The sequence below is a fragment of the Lissotriton vulgaris genome, chromosome 12 (genome assembly GCF_964263255.1).
Source record: "Lissotriton vulgaris chromosome 12, aLisVul1.2, whole genome shotgun sequence".
NCBI lineage: Eukaryota > Metazoa > Chordata > Amphibia > Caudata > Salamandridae > Lissotriton > Lissotriton vulgaris.
In genome coordinates, this window is record NC_141700.1 from 724,145,608 (window position 1) to 724,170,013 (window position 24,406).

Genomic DNA, 24,406 nt, shown 5'->3' on the forward strand with positions numbered 1-24,406 from the left:
GGGATGTTCTGAATTTTGGGATACGATGTTCTGCTCCACAACAACGAACACTCATTTGAAGAATTTGTGTCCATAGAGTAATTCAGTAACAGCTAGAAATCACACATGATGGAGTGGTACTCTTTAGGCTAATAGATTTGGTGGTGAACAGCCATGACAACGCGGGGATTACCAGGCACTGCCATTACAACGCAGGAATTACAACGAAAGTCGTTACAACGACTTTCGCTGGAGGGCGCTATTGGATAGGGAATAGTTTAATTTTCTATCCAACTCCTTCCCTACTGTCAACGTGGGCTGGAGTTGGAATAGAAAATTAAACTATTCCACTATCCAGCGCCCTCCAGCAAAAGTCGTTGTAACGACTTTCGTTGAAATTCCTGCGTTGTAATGGCACGCAGGGTAATACCACACGTTGTCATGACATACAACCGATTTGGTTAAAAAATATGGCACAGACACACAACATCTATGCCAAATCGATACTTACAACAATACCGTTTTTCCTTGTGTCCCTTTCTAACATGCATTTGAGTTACAACTTCCTGAAGAAGTAAGATTTTCCGTACATTGGGTAGAAATGTTCTTAATTCTAGAGCTATCCTGCATTGCCATACTATTAATCGTACTGCAGAAACCAGTCAGAACAAGGATTCGACAATCTGCCTTTTGTGTTATTCACGTGTCTCTTTATCTGAGTTAGTAAAGCAGTGCCACCTTACAAAAGAAAGAGTAAGCCATTTAGCTTTGGTACACTCTGAAAATGAAGGCCTAAAGGGGAGTTTTTGTTTGCATATCAGTAAATTATAGCACTATTTTGTTTCAAAAGCAATTTCGATATCTGTGACCAGTCTTGCAACGTCGCCCATACATTCCTTAGGCGTTGAGAAATCACCTGACATAAGCTGTGCATGCAAGTCGAAATATTAAAATTAGAATTTTGTGTCAGGGACATTTTATCACCAAGCCTGAGCGAAATGTTTTATTACACCAGCAAGTTTTGCGAATTTCACATTTTGCAACATTGACACAGTTCAATAATTTTGTTTGTAGAAAATAGTTTTGCCACATTTTTTATACACTGGATAATTTTTTTCTAATCTCAGTGATTATTTTACGTGAGGTATTGCCTCACATTTAATTTTCACAGTAGCTACCAGGAAGAGTATTGCACAACATTTCTGATTATTTGCACAAAGTTTTGTCTGTTTCACGCAACTGTAGTTCTGAGAAGCTGAGCTAACTGACCAGACCAGTGCAAATCCCAATTTGGGTTATGTAGGGCCTATTTCAGAAAAGACGGATATCGCATTTTCTGAATAATTTCCTAGCCAAGTGGCGGACTGGCCAGCAGAGACACCGGGAAAATCCCCAGTGGGTTGAGGGACTGGAAGGGCTCCAGCTCTGAAACCCAGCTCTGAAACCCACCCCAAAAATAGAAGTGAGAAATTGGCTTACAGTTTCATTGAAGTCCTGTCCTGTACAGGATTTGCAGCTGCAAGGAAATAATAGTCCTTGAAGGGTGTCAGACTTTGAGCTATTGGGATATTTCAGGATTCTTTTTGAAACTGACCGTAAATACTTTTATTTTCAGCGAGTACCAGTACAGCCCTGCACGTGGAAATCTATGAAATAATAATGTGGGTAATAATGCACCATCTCTCTCTCTCTTTCATTCCCTCGTTGTCTCTTTGGTTCTGTGTCCTCCCAAATTCCTTCTCCTCTGGCCTGCGCCCTTTCCCATCTGAATAACAGTAAGAGCTACATGTCTCTCCCAGTGGCTGTTAAAGAGAAGGGTCCCGCACAACGTCAACACTGTAACGGGTTAAATAGTTTCCTGTTAAAAACACATTCATAGTAATATTACTTTTCACCACATTGAATAAGAAAGTGTTATAGTAAAATTACTTTTTACTGTCGAATAAAAAGATATCCTGCGTTGGCCGGGAATCGAACCCGGGTCAACTGCTTGGAAGGCAGCTATGCTCACCACTATACCACCAACGCTTGCTATGAGTCCACATGGAAGCAGTTCATAAAACAAGCTGTGCGCAGGCATGGTACATTCATTTCTCATTTACTAACATTTATTCAATGTTAGGAGTGCTGCAGTGAGACCCTAAGTTGGGAGCAGGATCCTCTCGGTCCCCCAGAGCGCTGGCGTTCCCTGTTCTAGGACAGGATTGAAACTGTAGTCAGCACGCGGGGTTGGGTGAATGGTGCAGCTGGTTTCTCTTCGGTAATGATGACGGCTCCTCCAGTCAGAGCTGCTCCGCCCGAGGAGGGGCTGCTAGAAGCGGACAGACTGGGGGTCTTTGAATGGTCTTTAGATTGAACTCGTTTGTGTGTTAATTGTTCCTTTAGTTCCACAATCACATTGATCTCTTGAATGTGTGTAGACAGTCACGTGGACTAACGCGTCTCGCCATTAAAATATGTGAAAAATGCTCAAAAGTGAAAATCTGAGGAACAATCTAAGAAATCCGCAGAAAGATAAAAATCCAGATATGTAAAGTAAACACGTCATCGAATAACGCGCTCTTTGTTTCTGTACATAGATGCATAGTTAAAATATACAAGGTGAGATACCCATCATTTCACAATGTTCTTTACTGACGTGGTATTTCTACCCAATTACATATCGCATCCCTCACCCGGTCACTGATGAGGATTTACAATAAATAACAAACCGGAAACTGTTTTCACAGTAGAGTGGCGCAGCGGAACCGTGCTGGGGCCATAACCCAGAGGTCGATGGATCGAAACCATCCTCTGCTAGTATTTTGGCACCATATTTCAACTTTACATTTCCAGGTTAATTCTGTATTTACTGTCTTCCATTGAACTAATGAAATACTCGTCAATTCCTCATCTATTTCCTCGTACTTTATCGTTAACTTGATCGTTTTGTTATAAAAACAAATAATGAAATTGATTTGATTCCTGGAAATGATTATATAACTATAGATTGTTGTTACTAGCACAAAATATAATAATAATTCAGCTAAAAACGTCATTTTATTTCCCATTCCACTAGAAAGAATGAGTCGTCGTGAGCAGCCATATACTAATACCACAGCGCCCTCTGCTGCCCTTCAACCGAAGTATCTAACGGAGACGACGTTTAGCAAGAAACAGCAGTGCCATTGGTGATACAGATAGATAGCTCCTAATAATATACTGAATTGTGACATTATTGAACACACAGATCACGTGGGGTTCAGCACTCGCTATTTTCGCTGGCCAGTGCATCTCAAACATTTGAAAATAAAAAAAAGTCTACTTGTGCACAAGAGTATAAAGCAATGGGACGATACCCGGTGTAGAATCGTATAACTAGCAAGTCTGTTTCATTTAAAGCCATGTCAACTCTAGTTATTTTTTACAAATATAACGTTTTCTTTTCTCTGAACTACGAGATTTCAACTTTAAAAATGTCACATTATGTGACCCCGACGTGATTTGAACACGCAACCGTCTGATCTGGAGTCAGACGCGCTACCGTTGCGCCACGAGGTCAACTGAGAAAAACACATTCTAACTACGATCTACAAGTGAATAACGGTGGCTGTGTGGGTATGACTGTACAGTGTATTTTGGTAATGGGTTTCAGATACAAGAAGGTGCAGTCCTGCCAAGTATCACGCATCATTCGTGACACTAACGCATTTCAGTGTGGTGATCCGCATCACCGCACTGAAATGCATTGTCACGCATTTTCATACTATCTCAGCATCCCTGGCACTGCCTAAATATCATGGAGTCAGTGAAAGTGTGGCAGCTGGCAGAGCACCGTTCCTGGCGAGCGCGTGCAGTCCCCCCTGCAGGCTTGAGTCTTGCCGAGTGTTGAGGCTGCTGTGAGGCTAACTGCACAATGCAACAATGTTTCATAGTGATTTCCGGCACCACGCGGCTTTCACGCAACTTGACGTCAAGGCAGTGGTGAGTGGTCCAGTATTAGTCTGGCGCCTAGGGGGTGGGAGATGTTAATTTTCTGCTTGCTAGGCGGGGAGTTTGTTTTTGGAAGAAACGGTGTTGGTTGGCTAAAGGTGAGCAGGCTCCGACGCAATCTTGGCGCTCGCAGCACTGTCTGTTGCTTGCACCTGCCCGGGCCGCCATTGCGTGCTGTACCAGGGTGAACGTTTTTCATCACCGGAGCTCTGCCTCCATGGCACTTTCAATTTAACGAAGACTGAGGCAGACGGTTGCGGCAGGCCGCAGCTTTAGCCAGGACTTTCACTTGACCCGAGTACAGGCCTGGCCCAGAAGACTCTCTGAGGAGGCTGCGTGATGTGGCATTCGGTAAATGCTGCAGAGACTCGAGCTCCTGCAGCTTTGAGAAGTAAGTGGGAGAGCGGTGCTGGCTGCAATGAAGCCTGTGCGTGTGTGATTATGTAATTTCTTCAGAGAGCGCGCGATCGGCAGATGTCACAGTGGATGCCGGTCGTGTACAAAAATGACTGTAATTCACAGAATTTTTGTAGTGTCCTGGCATGGCTGCATGTTGCTCTATTGCTAATTTATTTACTATTTTTGAAACTGTTCTTGTCTGCCTAATTAGGGTGAAAGGTGAAGTGGGCCTCTTTCGATTAGAAACGTAGGAGTGAAAAATGAAATGCTGATGTTATGGCAATGATGTTGAAATAACGTTAATTTTGCTCTGCTCCACAACTGTTCACACCCAGAGGCGCAACTAGATCCAAATTGCCCAGAGGGAGGAGGGGGAAGGGGGAGTGCGGCTGATTCTTCCAGAAATAGGCAGGGTGGAGAAGCAGGGGCTCTAAGAAAGGTTGAAATACAACAAAGCCTCACATACGACGGGGGACGGGGTCTGAAGCGCTGCTCGCCTGCTCACACCCACCTGCTGCATCTCTAATTCAACTGAGGTGTTCAGCGCATGTCTGGCTGTATTTACTTGCTGCAATATGTCAAGTGCCTCACATTTGCATTTTCCCTTCCATTTCTGCTTTTGGCCATCTCTCTCTCCTCCAATCTCAACCATACCCATTCTTTTTGATCTCTTTCCCTTTCTCCTCCTTTTGTCTACCTCCTCCCCTCTCACCCTGCTCCCATTGTCTCTCTCCTCCTCTCTCCTCTCCCTCCTTCATTTTTTTCTCTTCTTCCTTTCTCTTTTTCCTTCTGATCCCTTTACTGAAATTTATTTTATTGTTGCATCAGAGTATACAGGTACAGTGTAATTGATCTGCTGACGTGGCCTCAACATTCAGCCACGAACAGCCAAGCGTGCAACGTTTTCTAGTATCTATATAACTGGTGCAAACACACATTTTCTCGAACAATCAGTGTAGATCGTACAAACATGTCCGCAGGCCGGGAAACAGTGAATCTATATCGCCGATAGGGCGGTGGATAATAGCAGGTATGTAGGATCCCGCCTTGAAAGCGTAGGATCGAGGTCTGTACTGTCCATGCAGTGGTGGCACCTGAGAACAAGGGGGACAAAAACCGTGGGTGGGAAGCATGTGGGTGCTAGCAGGGTCTAAGCAGGGGGATACTGGCGACGGGTGTCAGGGGGGGGCCTCGGGGCTAGGTGGTCTGTGCTCCATGAGAGGGGGGGGCGGGGGGGGGAAAGAGGGGTGAGCAGGGGGCGAGTACCCCCCGGGGATGCGGGCATCGAGGTGGGTGGCATGGCATACGAGAGTTTGATCAGGACGGAGAGGGTACCGGGAGACGGTCCCGGGATGGTTGATACCATGTAGAGGTTATTGATTCTCTTGGGCGGGGGGGAGGGGTGGAGTAGGCTGGTCTTCTGCATGTGTGGATTGTCGGAAGCTGTGGAGGAGCATGGCCCATTCCATGGACAAGGGAATTTTGCGCGCACCCCTGGCTTCTTCCTCTCTAAGGGCACCCTCTTCCGCCGCCGCCCATTTACCGACTGCGCCCTTCCATGCCGCTACAGAGGGACCCTCTGGGGAACGCCAGCGCATGGCTATACATCTGTTCGCCAACAGGAGTGCTAATGACACGAAGCGTTTGCACACTGGGTCTCCCTTGGGGACATGAAAGATGCCTAGTGCACTGGACTCCCAGGTGGCTAGTGTAGTGAGACCCGTAAGGTCCGCCAGTGTGTCGTGTACCGCCCGCCAAAAGGGGTGAAGGTTGGGGCAACTCCAGAACATGTGCCGAAAATCCGCCGTAGGGGAGCAGCATCTGGGGCAAAGGAATGGTGTGGACGGATAGAACTTCTGCAGTCGCGCTGGGGTGAGGTATGCCCTGTGTAGGATGTAGTATTGGATGTTTTTGAAGCGGGCGTTCCTAGAGACGCGTTTTGGGGCCTCAAGGGCTTTAGTCCATTCAGAATCGTGTAGTGCGCGACCTATGTCCTCCTCCCATGTGGCTCTCAAATTCGTAAGGGGAGCATGTGAGAGTTCCCGGATAGATTTATATGACCAAGTAATTAAGTGGCGTCCCACCCCCATGTGTAGGATTGTGTGTATTACTGGATGCGTGTCTGGCTCGCCAGTGCAGAGATTAAAATGGGGCCGGTATCCATCGAGTAGCTGTCTATATCTGAGGAATTGGCCTGGGGGGATTCCGTATTCAGCGGTCAGGCGGTCCAGCGATTTCAGCTGGCCTTCCTCGAAGAGCGATTCCAGATCCGCGATGCCACAGAGTGACCACTCGGTGAACAGTGGGGCGGTGAAGTAGGAGTCCTGCCTGGGGCTGCCTATCAGTGGTAGTAGCGGGGAGTACGGAGGCCTACTGGGGGACAGCCGGTGGATTCGCATCATGCACCGGCGCGCTATTGCCACTTGAAGGGGGTATGTGCGCCGAGGCTTGGTGCCCGGGAGGAGGAGATGGGTGAGTTCTGGGGTTGCGACTCTGCCGGCCGAAGTGACAGTTTCCTGAGGGTAGCGGTCCGCCGTCCAGTAAGACAGCCATTGGAGTTGTGCCGCGAGGGAGTACGCCTCAAAGGATGGAGCTCCGAGTCCACCCTGCGCCGTGGAAAGTTGGAGGGTTTTCAGGGCGACCCGGTGTCGGCCCTCGCCCCAGATAAGGGTACCCAGGAGGGAATCGACAGCGCGGAAGAAGGACCTGGGTGGTATAACCGGTAAGTTTGTGAAGTGGTAAAGGAGCCGGGGAAGCATCACCATTTTAGCAAGGGCTATCCGTCCTATCGGGGCTAGGGGGAGTTTATTCCAGAAGGCGACAGTCGGGCGCAGACTAGCAAGCACTGCGCGGTGATTACCTTCAAACATGGCCGCCGGAGAATGGTACAAGCGGACACCGAGATACCGGGGAGCCTCCGCGGACCACGAGAGTTTGTGCGGACCGAGCTCAACCTCCCGAGGGGGTAGGCTCGGGTGTAAGGGGTAAACTGTGGACTTGTCCCAGTTCACCTGTAGGCCCGAGGCGTCTGCAAAGTCCACCAATGTCGCTCCTATGGGGGCCAGGTCCGCTTCGATGTCCCGGACGTATATGAGGAGATCGTCCGCGTACATGGACACGCAATGCATGTCGTCCGCGAGGGGAATGCCCCAGTCCACACCCTCCAGCCGCAGCCGAACCGCCAGCGGTTCGACCGCCAGTGCGAATAAGAGCGGCGACAGGGGGCACCCCTGTCTTGTGCCCCGCCGAACTCCGAATGCTGGTGATATACGTTTCTCGATCCGAACTCGAGTGGTGAGATCGGTATACAGGAGGCGTGTGTACGCCATGAGCGTCGGACCGATATTAAGGCGCCGCAGGACAGAGAAGAGATAGGGCCATGTGAGGGTGTCGAATGCCTTTTCCAGGTCCATAATGAGACAGGCGGCGCGAGTAAATCGGTCCCGCACCTGATCCTGGACATGGAAGACTCTACGGAGATTCTGGGAGGTGTTTCTTCCCGGCACGAAGCCGCATTGGTCGGGGTGGACCAATGGGCGAATGATCTGCGCATACCGGTCCACCAGGATTTTCCCCAGGATCTTGCAGTCGGCCGACAGGAGCGTGATGGGGCGGTACGACCCCATATAGAGTGGGTCTCTGTGGGGCTTGGCGAAGGTGACGATCACGGACTCCCGTAGTGACTGGGGCAGCCTGCCGAGATGAAGAGACGCCCCGAACACCCGTGACAGACGAGGGACCACCAGGGGGGAGAATGTCGAGTAGTATTCTAGTGGGAAGCCGTCCAACCCCGGCGCTTTATTACGAGACATGGCTCGTATTGCCTGGGTGATGTCAGACGGGGCAATCTTGGCGTCGAGGGAGCGTTTATCGGCGTCCGATATTGTGGATAGAGTCAGAGGGTCTAGAAAATTGTCCACTGAAGATGGGGAGTACTGGGTTGGAGTCCCGTACACTTGTGTATAATGACGCTGGAACGCCAGGAGAATATCGGCTTGTGAGCGCACCAGCACTCCGTCTGGGTTGATAATGTCCGTGATTGGCTTAATTTCAGTGTCCTGCCTCGCCATCCAAGCCAGCAGCGCCCCCGTTTTGTCCCTATCCTTATGCATCCTAGAGGCGTAAGCCCTAAAATTATACTTCCGGAGATCAGCGCAGGCGGCCTGGTATTCCGTCTTAGCCTCAGCCGTGAGCACAGCGTGCTCCTCCGAGTCGTCAGGTCGTTTAGTGAGTGCGGCCAAAGTCTGCTCCGAGGTCAGGAGTGTCCGCTCCAGGGTGCGGCGAACCCCCACCACCTGTTTGATGCATTCTCCCCTAGCTACCACCTTAAACGCGTCCCACTCCACTAATACCGACGACGCCGTGTTCGCGTTATGTGTGAAGTAGTCCTGTATGCTAGTTTTATGTGCGTCTCTGAATACTGGGTCGGTCAGGCAATCCCGAGGGAGGCGCCAGGTGGGGACCAGTGGGTGGGGTGGGCGCCAGGTGAGACGTATAATGTGAGCGTCGTGATCCGAGAGGATCCGGCCTAGGTAGTCCGTAGACGTGATCTTAGGGAGAGTTGGTGCAGAGCAGAGGAAGCGGTCTAGGCGGACCCGGAGGTTGTGTGGGATCGAGTGGAAGGAGTAAATGCGAGCCAGTGGGTGGAGGTGTCACCATGCGTCAGTGAGCGCCCAGTGTGTGACCCAGGTCCTAAAGAGCTCTGCCTGCCGGGGGGCCAGGGAATGTGCGGGAGGAGGATGTGAGCGGTCCAGGGTGGGGTCCAGTGTGCAGTTAAAGTCGCCTCCCAATGCCCATGGGACTGTGGTGAACTGGGCCAAAACGCCCGTGAGGTGATCCCAGAACTTATCTTGGTCTGTGTTAGGGGCGTAAATGCTGCCCAGGAGTATTCCCTGCCCGTCCAGTATTCCCTCCAGAAGCGCATATCTGCCCTCTTTGTCTACCACCCGTCGGTGCACCCGGAAGGGAGTACCCGGTCTGACCCAGATCAATGCGCCGCGTGCAAACGCTGAGTATTGCGTGGCACAGAGGGTCCCACGCCATTTAGATTGCAGGCGAGTGAGTTCGGTAGTGTTTATGTGTGTCTCCTGTAGGAGTGCAATATTGGCTGACATGCGTCTAATGTAGGCGTACACAGAATATTGTTTGCTGGGCGTGTGCAGGCCCCGTACATTCAATGTGAGGACATTAATGTCTGAGTGTGGGACTGCCATTTCTGGGGTGTCTTGGTAGGGATGAGGGCCCCCCTGTAGTACCCGAGGGTCACCAGCATGTATTTGTCACGTGCGTTCCTGCGCGCCAAGCTTCCACAATCGTAGGGGAGGGACTAAGGGGAGTAACAACAAGTAAAACCTTGGGTGGGCAACAGTCCCAATACTGGGGATATAGCACCGAAGGTGGCATATCCAAACTAGTATCCCACTAGGGGAGAAATACAACAGTTAACTGCGGGGGTGGCAGCATGTGTCGCTGCTGGGCCTGTGCGCGGGACGGGCTCTTGCAGGAGAAGAGTCCATCGCTCGGGAGCGCATACAATAATCAGGCAAAGCAGTCTAGGCACCTAGACGTCGCGCAATACAGCGGGCAATCATTAGAAGGATACAGAAATCGACAGTTCACTGTTCATGAGGAAGTGTTAGGTTGGTCGGCCAGGGTAGCGTCCAGTATAGGTGCCGCCATGAGTGGGGAAGAGATCGGGCCAAATCCCGACATCGTTCCATCGCTGTCACGGTCTTTCTCTGGGGTGAACAGGTGTGGGTGACTGTCTAGGTCCGATGCTGGGGGTGACGTGTGAAGTTCCACCACCGCTCGCAGGGCATCTCGTCGCTCTTTCATGATTTGCGTGAGGTCGGGTGACCCTGTGGGGGAGGACGCCTGGCTTTTGGGGCGGCCAGACCGGGCACGGCCCGCACCCCGTCTTCTAGATCGTCTGGAGTCATTGTTGCGGGGCCTCTGGGGTCCGGGTTTAGGAATCAGTGGGCAGTGTAGTTCAGTCCAATCCTGTGCTTCCGCCGCCGTAGTGAAGAAGAGGGCTTTCCCATTGTGCAGCACTTTAAGGCGGGCTGGGAACAGCAAGGAACAGCAGGTCGTTAGCATGAAGGCGCCTCTTGACCTCCAGAAAGGTGGATCGCCGCTGCTGGACCTCCCTGGCGTAGTCCGGGAACACCATAACATGTTGATCCTCCACTTGCAGGGTACCCGCTGTCCGGGCCGCTCGGAGTACCGCGTCCCGGTCTCGGAAATGCAGGAATTTAGCTAGCATGGGCCGTGGAGGGAGGCCGGGTTTGGGTGCCCGGGCCGGGACTCTGTGGGCCCTTTCGATGGAGAAGTACGGCGATCTCTCACTCTCCGGGGTGAACGATCTGGTCCAGGATTCCATATAGGTCAGAGGATCCGAATTTTCAATCCCCTCCGGCAGGCCTAGGACGCGGATGTACATCTTATCGAGCGTCCCTCTAAGTCCACCGTGCGTTCCTCTAGGGCCTCCACACGACGTAGGACCTCTCTCATGTCTTCCTCCTGCATCTTCACCACGGGTTGTAACTCGGTCATGGTTCGTTCACCCTCCTTCACTCTGTCCGCCAGCTTACGGTGTTCGTCGCGGATCAAGCTAATGTCCGTCGTCAGGGCGCCCAACCTCTCCTCCATTGACAGGCGAGACATTTCAATCGCCGCTAACACCTGGTCCAATTTTGCCGTCAGTGTAGGGTCCGTTTGCGATGCATTGGCTTGCGTCCACGTCCTGGTGTGTGGCATCTTTTCAATGGCCGTTTCAGGGACAGTCGTCGCCTGCGAGGCCTTTGGTTTCCCCATAGGTGTCGTCGAGTGGGCCACCGGGCCTCCGCGCACTCCGGGGACAGCAGACGTAGCTGGGCTAGAGGTAGTCCAGTGCCAGCCGGTCCCCTCCTGTCCCCTCCGGTCTCAGGGCAGCTCCCCTCCGTCTCAGGGAGCCTCCACCAGTTCAGGGCGCCAGATGTGGTCCATGGCTGCCTGGGTCAATAGCCCCCGGTGAGTGGCGCAGCGTCAATACCGGCTGGGAGGGCCAGAGGTCAGGTGATGGGAATCCAAGGGGGTCCGGGGCGGCGGGCAGCCACCGGTGGTGCCTCGAGGTTCACCCCCACTCCTATGGCGAGGCTCGCGCTGTGCTGGAGGTCCGGGCCTCTGTGGGCGCCATCTTAGGGTCAGGCGCTCGGGACCGCCGATTGGTGTAAGGCAGTGGGAGCGCCCTGGGTCCCCAGGCCAGCCGGCGGCGTGTGCTGTGTCTTCATGCTGGGCCCCCGAGGAGGTAGGGGGGCCACCGGGTCCAAGATCCTCTGGGGAGGGGGGGAGAGAGATGGGCACTCACCGCCCTCGTCGATAGGGTGCGAGTCTCCGATCGGGACACCTCCGCGCCGACAGCGCGTCCGCTGGCTCTCCACACTTCGTGGTGGCAGGTCGGAGGGTGATCAGGCTCCCGGTGTGGCATCAGGGTCGGCGCAGCGGAGCCCCGGTGCGGCGGCCGCCATCTTGCGCGCCAAGGCGCCGGAGCGAGAGAGGGCGCCGTCCGGCGCACACCCCCGAGGGCCGGTCCCGCTGTTGCTGCGGGACTCCTCGTGAATGTCTGCTGGGCCCTTCACTTGGGGTCGTTGGTTACTGGGTTGGCTCCCGGCGGCGTATGAGTCAGCCGGACGGAGCCCCGCCCGCCATCTTGTGGTGCGGCGCCCGGCTCTGATTTCGGCGGAGCCTGTCCGTGGCGGTCGTCCGCCACTCTTGGGGTTCTTCTGTCTGGTGCCCCAGTGTGCGGGAGACTCCCTGGTGCGTTTCCGACAAGCTGAGGCTCCCGGCGATCACAGGAATTGGGCAGGATGCCAGCCCGATCGCGGAGCCTCAGCAGGACACAGCCGCCATCGTGGCTTGCTAAGCCACGCCCCCCCCTTCTGATCCCTTTACCTCCACCTTTTAGTGCTAAAAGAATGATAATAGCTGTAACCAAGTGTGTGTATCTGTACCTTCCTTTAAGTTTGTGGTTTATTTCTTGAAACTGCAGGGGGTAATTTAAAACAGGTTTCTGACAGCAATAAGCTATCCTCTATGTCTATATGGAGATTATTGCACCGGCCTTAGTCTGTGAAGGTAATGCAGCATGGTGCTAGGCAGTCTAGTCTGTCTGTGCACATGTCAGCTGAGACAGTGTGACACTTAGATAACTGAGATTGCTTCGTGGGTAACTTGTTCATGTTGGTGCCTCACACATCCTTCCTGTTGGGCCAGGTCCCATGTGGACAGAGACCATTTCTAGTGCTTTGCAGCACTTTTAAGATGTTCTTGGAGTTTCTTGTTGCTCAATTGGGTGCAATTTCTTAAATTTATAGAGTTCCCTCATCTTCATTGCTTGATTTTGCTTGTGAGAAAGTGTCACTCATAGTCGTTGAAATGTCACTCATAATTACACTGACATTTTGAAAATGTCACACGTAGCAATCTGAAACCTTGGTAGCTATGAAGGTGCTCTATCAGCCTGACACTCGGCAAGTGATGTTAAAGTAAAAAAAGTACAATTTATTAAGCAAAATTGACTCTAAAATAACACTTATTCCAGTTGGTAGGCTAACCCAAGCTCACGTATTTTGTGCTCTCCGGTGCTGTTGTTTTTTATCGCTGCCTACTGTGATACAGACTGTGAAAAAACAATTTCCTTCGATCACCGCAAGTGCAAGATCAGACATGTGTCACCACTTCAGCCGAGATCCCACAAACTCACCCGATAGACTTGCAAAAAACATGCCACCCCCCTCCCCCAGGGCACGGAGACAGAGCCCCGCCTCACGACCCGTCATTGGGAGCAGCTTTGTTTTTGTGGGCGCTCGTTTCCCATGATTAGTGGGAGTGTCACGCATGAGTCCTGGTGGAGAAACAATTATACTAAATTTCCCTCTGTCACTGCTGCCACATATTAGATCAGATTTACAGACTGGGGCCTTCTCATGCACTCACTGTGCTAGCTCTACTTGGTCTAATTTGGAGGCAGTACACACTGCAGTCCCTTTTAGGGTTCCGCCTGCAAAAGCATGCGCTCTCGCATGTGAGACACTATTGTTTAAAAAAAGGGCTTGGAACTCGCCCATTGCTTGCCATTTGTTGGCTTTAGTGTCTCTCTTTAGGTCTCCGCATGCGAAAGACTGCGCACATGCGCAGTCTCGCTGGCGAGACTGAATGGGGTAGAGAGAACATCACTAGCGAGGTTAAGCCCGCCCCTCTTCTCCATTGGCTGGCCTCCTAATCGGTGGCCAGCCATTGGAAAAGAGGTCCTAGTGACGTTCTTCTTTCTATCTGAGCCCCGTCCTTTTCAGATTGGGGGCGTGTGTTTGACTTTCTTTCTTACATTCTTTGATGTTTTTAGGTCTTCGCTTACATGCGAGTCGAGCTGGCGAAGACCTAAAAACATCAAAGGATGTAAACAACAGTCAAAAACACCCCCACCCCAGTCTGAAAAGGAGGGGGCTGTTTTACCAGGGCTGGTTTTTGTTCCCGGTCTGACCTTGGGCGCCTGGGCCACAATTCCACAAGGCATTTTGCTGGTGCTTAGAAGGTTTGTTTTTCATCACTCTGCGGTAGGGGAGCAAACATGTGATCCAGATTTACTCATTTTGGTGCTTTTCCTTTTTTTACATTAGAAGGGAGTCAACATTGTTCTAAAAGTTAGCAATTCATATTGTTCAGGCATGCGCCTGCATCAAATGCCTACAACAACAATGCCTGCGCCGCGGGTCTTCTGTTTTGATGTGGACGCCGGGCTCCCCAACCTGCTTCACTTCATCAGCTCACACAAATGTCAATGAAAACGCTTACCTCTCGCCAAGGTCTTTTCCAGCCAGAGACTTCAATCAAAAAAGCAACAGCGGAATGCTTCCAAATAAAACGTGAACTCTGGGTGTACTCCTGCACCCATCCAGGATTCAGGGAGGACTTCCGGCAAGAGCAATGCCCAATGACAAACAGCCAAGGTAAACAAAAGGAGCGCGCAGCTGCGAGGCGACAGAATCTATTTTCCCCCTGATCCGAGCAGCGCACTAGCACAAGAGGCGGCGAGCCTGGCAGGGATCCTTCCTCCGGGAGTCTTCTTCGGTACAGAAGCCGTGCAGGCAAAAAATGGTACTTTGCAGATTCGCAGTACGCTGCCCGACCGACGCCCCTCGGTGCTTGAGAAAACCCGGAAGAGGGGCAGGGAGACGCCTCGCCGTGAGCAGGCATGCAGAATGCGAACCAGATGTGCCACGACAAGTCCTGGGAGGGGAGGCGGAGGACATGACGCCGCTGAGAAGGAAAGCAGAGTTGGGAGACAGGAGCGCCCTGGCCGCATTCCACAGCGCACTCCCCAGAACACACAGGCTCTGGGGCCACTCGGAGGGCCCAGGACTCACCTGCTCCGTGCAAGGCACCGAACACCCCCACCTCTCCACTCTTCTATCTGAGTGAAGGCAGACCTGGGAGGAGGGTGGGGGCAATAGAGACAATGGAGGTCAACATTTTGGAAAGCAGGTCAAGCGTATTGAAGGTCACAGAACCACCTGTGCTTTTTTGGAAGGTTCAACAAAACTTAAAACTTTATTGCAATTATCCAAGCTGCATGTTACAACATGGACTGGATCTGGGCACCGCTTTTTCAGTTTTCCGATTCCACTTGTCAGATCAGTGTATTCTGGGTGTAATAGACTTGGCTGTCTTTTAGTTAAGTTTGTACGTTAGTTCTCTGTGACGTGGCACTACCAGAACTTAAATCAGCTGTTTCCTGATAATTAAGCAAGTGAAAAAAGTACAACTCCGATGCCGTAGTCTTTGCTGTGTACATATGATGCCGTAAATGCATCTCAAAAGTCATCTCTGGACCAGGATTGAGATTCTGAAAATACATGCAGGCCATTTCTCGACAGTTACATTAGAGAAAACAATTTAAATGTAATTACAATTTAAAATGCAACTGCATTTAAAACACATTCAATCCCAGTGGAAATTATAATTAACCAGTTACAAGTGGTTTCCAAATGGACAAACCTGCTGCCAGTTCCTTTATGTCTCCGTCCTAAGGGGACTATGAGGAAGCAGGAACTGTGTGCTCACACCACATGATGTTTTTTGCAATTTTCACCCCGAGTGTGCTGGGTATACTCAGACGTGAGTCCCAGGCTCTCCACACCACTGGAGTCAAGCTATCCAGGCTGATGAAGGCTGATAGCCAGAAACCGGTCCTTGGATGCTTGATTCCGGTCTGGGAAAGACATGGCTTGGTAGTTCGGACTGGACTGTTCCCATGAGGCACAGGGTCAGAGCTGATTTGCATATAGCCTGTGTCTAACCCAGGGTGGTGTGGAGTGCAAAAAAATGATGGATTTAGGCCCAGATCCTTGTACTGGGGTGAGTGTATGACATTGTTCTACATTCTGTCCATCAACTGTGTTTTTTGCAATTTTCACCCCGAGTGTGCTGGGTATATTCAGACGTGAGTCCCAGGCTCTCCACACCACTGGAGCCAAGCTATCCAGGCTGATAGCCAGAAACCGGTCCTTGGATGCTTGATTCCGGTCTGGGAAAGACATGGCTTGGTAGTTCGGACTGGACTGTTCCCATGAGGCACAGGGTCAGAGCTGATTTGCATATAGCCAGTGTCTAACCCAGGGTGGTGTGGAGTGCAAAAAAATGATGGATTTAGGCCCAGATCCTTGTACTGGGGTGAGTGTATGACATTGTTCTACATTCTGTCCATCAACTGTGTTTTTTGCAATTTTCACCCCGAGTGTGCTGGGTATATTCAGACGTGAGTCCCAGGCTCTCCACACCACTGGAGTCAAGCTATCCAGGCTGATGAAGGCTGATAGCCAGAAACCGGTCCTTGGATGCTTGATTCCGGTCTGGGAAAGACATGGCTTGGTAGTTCGGACTGGACTGTTCCCATGAGGCACAGGGTCAGAGCTGATTTGCATATAGCCAGTGTCTAACCCAGGGTGGTGTGGAGTGCAAAAAAATGATGGATTTAGGCCCAGATCCTTGTACTGGGGTGAGTGTATGACATTGTTCTACATTCTGTCCATCAACTGTGTTTTTTGCAATTTTCACCCCGAGTGTGCTGGGTATACTCAGACGTGAGTCCCAGGCTCTCCACACCACTGGAGTCAAGCTATCCAGGCTGATGAAGGCTGATAGCCAGAAACCGGTCCTTGGATGCTTGATTCCGGTCTGGGTTAAGACATGGCTTGGTAGTTCAGACTGGACTGTTCCCATGAGGCACAGGGTCAGAGCTGATTTGCATATAGCCAGTGTCTAACCCAGGGTGGTGTGGAGTGCAAAAAAATGATGGATTTAGGCCCAGATCCTTGTACTGGGGTGAGTGTATGACATTGTTCTACATTCTGTCCATCAACTGTGTTTTTTGCAATTCACACCACATGAAGTGGCATTTTTTAGGGCTTGACCTCTGCCAATGCGCTTGCGCATTGCAGATGTCGAGACATATTGGGGCTTAACCAGAGCTTATCCATCAGGCGATTGCATGCAGTGCCCGTGAAAAAAAGCGCATGCACAAAGCCACCAGCCTCCCTCCCATTTGAAGCTTCCCCCAGCGTGCGCTCTGCCTCAGGCCGGCATTTCTCCTCCTCTAATTATTCACTTCACTTCGCGTTTCTCCTCGTAAACACCTCAGCTCTTTTCACGCTCCCATGCACTATGCTCAACATTTCTCTCCCTTAAACCACCTAACCCATCTTTCTCTGCATTTTTCTATCTTGAAATAGGCACTGTCGCTGAGGTGATAAGCATGAACAGCATTGACATCAGTGTCTGGGTCACTGGCTTTTGGGAGATGGAAATGTGTCCCCAGAGCACTTGTCTCGGTAATTTTCAAAACCAACTCATCCTTTGGAAACCTGGGTGCATTGTCATTAATATCATGAAGTTCCACTTCAACTCGGTAAAAGGTCACAGGGTTGCGGGCAATTACTTGAAAATATCATAAGCAGATGATGGTATGTGCACATATCTCTTCACGGTCTATCCGTTCAGTTACATACAAATGGCCGTCTCGTGAACAAAAAAAGAAAGGGCTGCGTCTTACCACGGGAAACAATCCGGACACTGTGCTCCGACAGCTCCTTCACGCCGATTCCCAAGTCCTTAGCAAGGTTTCCCACATTGGAGTTTGTCTCAATATCCTCCAAAATAGGATAGCGAATCTGACCCAAAACTGCCGCCCACGCCATGAGAAAGGAAATCAGCACACAGCCATTGAAGGCAGGATGTTTTTGTTCCATGTGTAATCACATCTCCTTGGAAATGAACCGCCAGTCTGCAGTATTCCGGCAGTGCGAGATGCACAGATTATTTCTGAAACACGAACAGCCATGCAGAACGAAACGGCTACTTAAAACACGCTAGACCGATTCCAGCCCCTTGTCTCTGCGTTATGTAGAAAACAGCTGGCGATCTGTTGCCACTGATGCTTCACTTTCACGTGATGAAACAGCGATGCTCAGTGTTTTCACTTATGTATTCACTTAGAATAGCAATAGCCTAAAGGCTTGCAATGTGAACATATACATTTCATTCATTGGAAGTGCGCTCTGAATAGCAAGTTTATATAATGTAATGAAAGCGAGAAATAGTTTTTTAGCAGCAGGAGCCCTTTAGCGGCGACAACAATGCGCATGTTGGTTTATTAGTTCGTTTTATGTATATTTGTTTAAAAACTCCGGAACACGACCTAACATAGTGCGAACTCATAACACCTAGTTTACAATATACTAACTTCATTTTATAAATTAATAAGCAGTATGTCATTATAGTCAATTTCTCTAATAACTAGGGGAAACAGCATGATTCTTCACAAGAAATATTTTCACCCTACAGCATGTTAATTTGCTTCCATGTCAAACTGCCTGCTGCAGGGTTGCTCACTCTTATTTGTGCACACTGCTTCATTCTTTGAATGAGATTTCAGTGGTTAGTTTCTGGTATCCCCCGCGTGCATATCGCGCACCACCATTTGTCTGCCTAGCGCTAGGCATCAGTCTTCAGATGCTTAGCTCACACCCTCGCACCCCTGACCCTCTCCCACCTTCTCACCCTCACTTACCCCCACCCACCCTCTCACCCTCACTTACCCCCTCACCCTCACACACCCGCTCCCCCTCACACACCCTCTCACCATCACTCACCCTCTCACCCTCACACACCCTCACACACCCTCTCACCCTCACACACCCTCTCACCCTCACACACCCTCTCACACCCTCACACACCCTCACACCCCCTCACCCTCTCACACACCTCCTCACCCTCCCTAACCCTCTCTCACCCTTACCCTCACACCCCCACCCTCACACAACCTCACTCACCCTCTCTCACCCTCTCACCCCCTCAGCAACACCACATTATCACTCAACACCACCCCATTATCACTCAGCACCACCCCATTATCACTCAGCACCACCACAGCACCACTCAGCACCACCACAGCACAACTCAGCACCACCATAGCACCACTCAGCACCACCACAGCACCACTCAGAACCACCACAGCATCCCTCAGCAGCACCACCACAGCATCACACAGCAGCACCACTCAGCACCACCACAGCACCACTCAGCACCACCACAGCTCCACCGAGCACCACCACAGCACCACTCAGCACCACCACAGCACTACCACAGCACCACCACAGCATCACTCAGCACCACCACAGCACCACTCAGCACCACTCACCATCACCAGATCATCACTCAGCATCACCCGAGCATCACTCAGCACCACCACAGCACCACTCAGCATCACCACATCATCACTCAGTGCTACCCCAGCATCACTCAGCACCACCACATTATCACTCAGCACCACCACATTATCACTCAGCGCCACCCCAGCATCACTCAGTGCCACCCCAGCATCACTCAGTGCCACCCCAGCATCACTCAGCACCACCACAGCATCACTCAGCACAACCACAGCATCACTCAGCGCAACCACCGCATCACTCAGTGCAACCACAGCATCACTCAGCACCACCACAGTATCACTGGTTCAAATATGTTCTTTCAATGTTTCAAGCTGTTTTCAAGCTTTCACGCTTTATTACAAATCACAAAAAGATGTTAATATTTCACTTCTGTTCTTGGATTTTCGTCACATTAAAAAACACTGAACATAATCTTCACAAAAGTTGTTTACAAAAGTTTAAGCTATTGCCATTACAAATTAAATAAATTATTTAAGTATTAATTATTTAAAAAAATTAAAAGCCATTGTTATTTGTAATATCAATACATCTAATTCACGTAAATACAAAACATGTTGCATTACAAATGCTATAGGTGTCACATTTGCGAAAGGTATAGCTATTAATTTAGCTATTTTAAAAAATAACAGATAAATAAAAAAAAATCATTTATAAGACCAATAGCTCAAACTTTCCTAATGCAAGCCCTATTGCATTTTCAATGCTTGTATTTCTGACGGTTCATGTAACATCTATGAAGTTTTTCTTTCGACTGTTTAATGATAATAGCAGATTATCTCCTTACTGTGGACTCGCCCAAAGCTGGTTGCAAATTAAGAACTCGTATGTTCCGATTTTTAACAGGAGAGGTGTAACGTTGTGACACGTAAGGGGATCGTGTCGTCTTCACCTATCACTAAATTGTGTCAAGCCATCCAGCAATGCACAGCACGCCTTTTCACAGATATTGCAATTAAACAAATTAGGCATAGATTTTATCAACGGACCACGCCCGGGTGAAAAGCTGAGACGGCTCTGTCTGTATTTATGCCAGCAACTTGCACACCATACCCAGATCTCACTTACTAGCGTTTATTTCATTTTATTTTTTCAGGGAATGAAGTAGGTCTGTGTTGAGCGTAGGAGAGCTACATTGTATTTAGCCGTGAGCCTTCCTGTGTGTGTGGCTCTATGTGTGTTTGTGGGGGGGGTTCTGTATGTGTGTGGGGGGGGCTCTGTATGTGTGTATGGGGGGCTCTGTGTGTGGGGGGCTCTGTGTGTGTGTGTGTGTGTGGGGGGCTGTGTGTGTGGGGGGGCTGTGTGTGTGTGTGTGTGAGGGGCTCTGTGTGTGTGGGGGGCTCTGTGGTGTGGGGGGGCTTTGTGTGTGTGTGGGGCTCTGTGTGTGTGTGGGGGGGGCTCTGTGTGTGTGGGGGGTCTCTGTGTGTGTGGGGGGCTCTGTGTGTGTGTGGGGCTCTGTGTGTTTGTGTGTGGGTCTGTGTGTTTGTGTGCGGCATTTGCGGGAGATTAAGCTATTGGCATTGTAAATGGCAATGCCATTTATTTATCTGTTTTCAAAACCAACACATACATAAAAATGTTGTAATTTACAATGCCAATAGCTCTAACTTTTGCAAAGGCGAGACTGTTGCATTGTAAAAGCTTCTTTTTGCAGTTTTCTTATTTGGTCAAACGTCACTTTCGATCCTTTCACTGGAGCACGGACCTAGTACAGATTGGTTCAGGATAACCAGTATGCATCTGCTGCTTAGACTGTGATTGAGGTACTCAGTGGCGGATGGCAGGGACCAGGGTCGAGGAGAAAGTTGGAGAAAGGCATGGAGGTCAAAAACAAAGCATTGTTTTTCTTTTTATTTACCTTTAGATGGCTGCTGTCGATCCTCCGTCAAAGCTCCTCTTCCTGGTGAGCTCCCAGAAGGAGGAAACACACAGGCTCCCCTAAGGCAATCGCAATGCAGCATTGTGATCAGTGGTTGCTCCTCCACTAAGGCAGAGGAGCGTCGCCGCACTGCGATTGCAGCAGTGAAAAAAAGAAAAAGAAAATGATAATAGCAAGACTTTATTATTATTTTTTTTTTCTTTTGGAGTCGGGCGGGGATGGCACCCTGACGCCAGAGCAGGGGAGGAGTGGATTTCACTCCTGTAAGTGCACATGACAGCAGGGCCGGCCAATCCGTCATGCGCACTTGGCATGTTCTCCATAGGCTGTGTTGTACAGCCCCGTGGGGAACATGCCCAGCCTCCCCAGGCACTTCCTGAGCATCCAAACAGGAAACTTAGGCCATAACAAAGCTGCTCCTGCAGCATTGTGATTGGCTGGGCAAACCCAGAAGGCCGAGTGCTTCTGGTGCTTCCGGCAGAGGAGGAGAGGCGTGCGGCGGTGGGATGGGCGTGCAGTGGAGAAGGTAAGTTCTTGTTTTTTTAAACCCTTTCCCCTTACCCCACATCCCCTATTCCGAGCGAGCCTCCACTGGTTGTGATTGGTCTGAACACCGTGGTTCAGCGGTCGGACGGGGAATGGGAGCCTGGGCATGTTCTCCACCCAGGCTGTAATGTAGCCTGGGTGGAGAACATGCAAAGTGCACATGACTGTTTGGCCAGCCCAAGACGGCCGGTCAGTCATGCTCACTTAGAGTGTGCCACCACTCCTTCCAGCCTCTGACACCAGCCCCACCTGCCCAAAATCAGCCCCAAAGCTACAAAAAAATCAAATGATAATAACAAAGTTAATATAATTTTATTTTTTCATTTTTTCATTGCCCTGAGAGCAGTGGGGTGATGCTCCTCCGCCTTACCGAAGGAGCAACCCCTGGGTACTATTTATTGCCCCTTCCACTCTCCCTGCATTTTGCTCCCTTGTGTGTGTTTGTAAACCCCATTTGTTTGTGACTATTACGCAGTGAGCCAATATATCTGCCTTTCTCTGCTTTTGTGAGTTGGTTGTCCCTTGACCCAGTACCAGTGGTTTTGCTATTAGCATGCGAATAATGGATAAACAAGCACACTTAGCTTTACACCCTTTTGCGGGGTTGTTCCAGTGTGTAGGACCTGGATCTCTGCCCAGAATTCATATTTGCTCTTGGCCCCTCATTGATGGATGAGTTCCCTACAGGCTTTTACAATGGTTTCTGCTTAGGGGATAAACAAACATCTTTTCTGATGCAGTCTCTCTGTCAGACGTTGCCATTCATCGTGCTGAACCAGCAGTGGCGGCCGACATGACTCGTAGGTGGCGGGCGGGGGCAGGTGGGGAGGTACAGAGGTACGAGTTAGCGCATAGAAAAACAAAACAAAAAAAAATCACAAGCTTTCCTTGTCCTCGGTCCTGCCCCCGCTTTCTTTGCTCCTTGCTCCTCCTCTCCTCATGGGACAGGAAGCCAGGGTACTCTGACCAATCACAACGCTGCAATGCAGCGTTGTGATTGGTTTTGAATGTCCTGGTTCGACGCTCAACCAGGGAATGGGTGCCTGGGCTTGTTCTCCACGCAGGCTGTAATGTAGCCTGCATGGAGAACGGGGAAAGTGAGAAAAGAAGGACAACCGCTGCACTCCTATTGGTAGTTACAAAGTTATTATTATCCATTATTATTATTATCCATTATTGCACCGCACCTCCGAGACGTCATCAACTGCTCCCTCAACTCCGCAACCTTCCCGGAAAGTTGGAAACATGCCGAACTCAGCGCCCTCCTGAAGAAACCCACAGCTGACCCCACCGAACTCAAAAACTATCGCCCTATCTCACTCCTTCCATTCCCGGCCAAAGTCATCGAGAAAGCTGTCAACAACCAACTCGCCGCATTCCTCGAACACAACAAATCCCTCGACTCCTCACAATCCGGCTTCCGAGCCAAGCAGGCACCGACACAGCCCTCATCGCTGCAACAGACGACATTCGGACTCTATTGGACAATGGAGACACAGTCGCCCTCATCCTCCTCGACCTCTCCGCAGCCTTCGACACAGTCTGTCATAGCACCCTTTTACAGCGCCTCAGAAACGTCGGAATCCAAGGAAAAGCACTGGAATGGATCACCTCGTTCCTCACCGGAAGAACCCAGAGAGTCCGCCTTCCACCATTCAAGTCAGAGGCTACTGAAGTCATCTGCGGCGTACCTCAAGGGTCCTCTCTCAGTCCCACCCTCTTCAACGTTTACATGAGCCCCCTCGCGAATATCGCACGTCAACATAACCTCAACATCATCTCCTACGCCGACGACACTCAACTGATCCTATCACTCACCAGAGACCCTAACACAGCCAAAACCAACCTACACGAAGGAATGAAAGAAGTAGCCGAATGGATGAAGCACAGCCGTCTGAAACTGAACTCGGACAAAACAGAAGTCCTCATCTTAGGTACCTCCCCCTCTGCCTGGGACGACTCCTGGTGGCCAGAGGCCCTTGGAAAAGCACCCATCCCGACGGACCACGCACGGAACCTGGGCGTCATCCTGGATTCCTCACTCTCGATGAACAGACAAGTCAACGCCATCTCCTCATCTTGCTTCAACATTCTTCGCATGCTCAAAAAAAACATTTCGCTGGATCCCTACCGAAACTAGAAAAACAGTCACCCACGCCCTGGTCACGAGCCGACTGGACTACGGAAACACCCTCTACGCCGGCACCACCGCAAAACTCCAGAAAAAACTACAACGCATCCAGAACGCTTCAGCCAGGCTCATATTAGACATCCCGCGTAAAGAACACATCTCTGATCACCTGAAAAACCTCCACTGGCTCCCCGTCAATAAGAGAATCACTTTCCGGCTCCTAACCCACGCACACAAAGCACTCTACGAAATCGGAACCGAATGCCTCAACACACGACTATCCTTCTACACCCCCTCCCGCCAGCTACGATCCTCCAACCAAGCCCTTGCCACTGTACCTCGCATCAACAAAACCACCATGGGAGGTAGATCCTTTTCTTACCTAGCAGCTAAAACTTGGAACTCACTTCCCACTCACCTTCGCCTTACTCAGAACCACCTAACATTCAGAAAGCAACTCAAAACATGGATATTCGACAAGTAACTCCCCACCCTTCTTCAAGCGCCTTGAGACCCTCCGGGTATGTAGCGCGCTATACAAATCTTTTGACTTGACTTGACTTGACAAAGTAAATGAACTGAATAGTCTTTAAAGTTCTCTGGTTTGGGTGCTCGAGGTGATCACCTCCTGACCAGTGAGGTGCAAATCGTAAACTCCAAGAGACCTTTCATGTGTAAGGATAGTGTCTCGAGCACGCCTATCGGCAAAATTAATTGCTGGAAGTAACAAAAATGAAGTAG

At 50.5% G+C, this 24,406-nt stretch overlaps 2 non-coding genes across 2 annotated transcripts; both read right to left on the reverse strand.

The window, feature by feature from the left end:
* Positions 1-1,935: 1,935 nt before the first annotated feature.
* On the reverse strand, positions 1,936-2,007 carry TRNAG-UCC (transfer RNA glycine (anticodon UCC)). Its single transcript has one exon. It is a non-coding gene; the product is annotated as a tRNA-Gly (tRNA).
* Positions 2,008-3,447: 1,440 nt separating this feature from the next.
* TRNAW-CCA (transfer RNA tryptophan (anticodon CCA)) lies at positions 3,448-3,519 on the reverse strand. The gene has a single exon. It is a non-coding gene; the product is annotated as a tRNA-Trp (tRNA).
* Between the last annotated feature and the right edge of the window lie 20,887 nt (positions 3,520-24,406).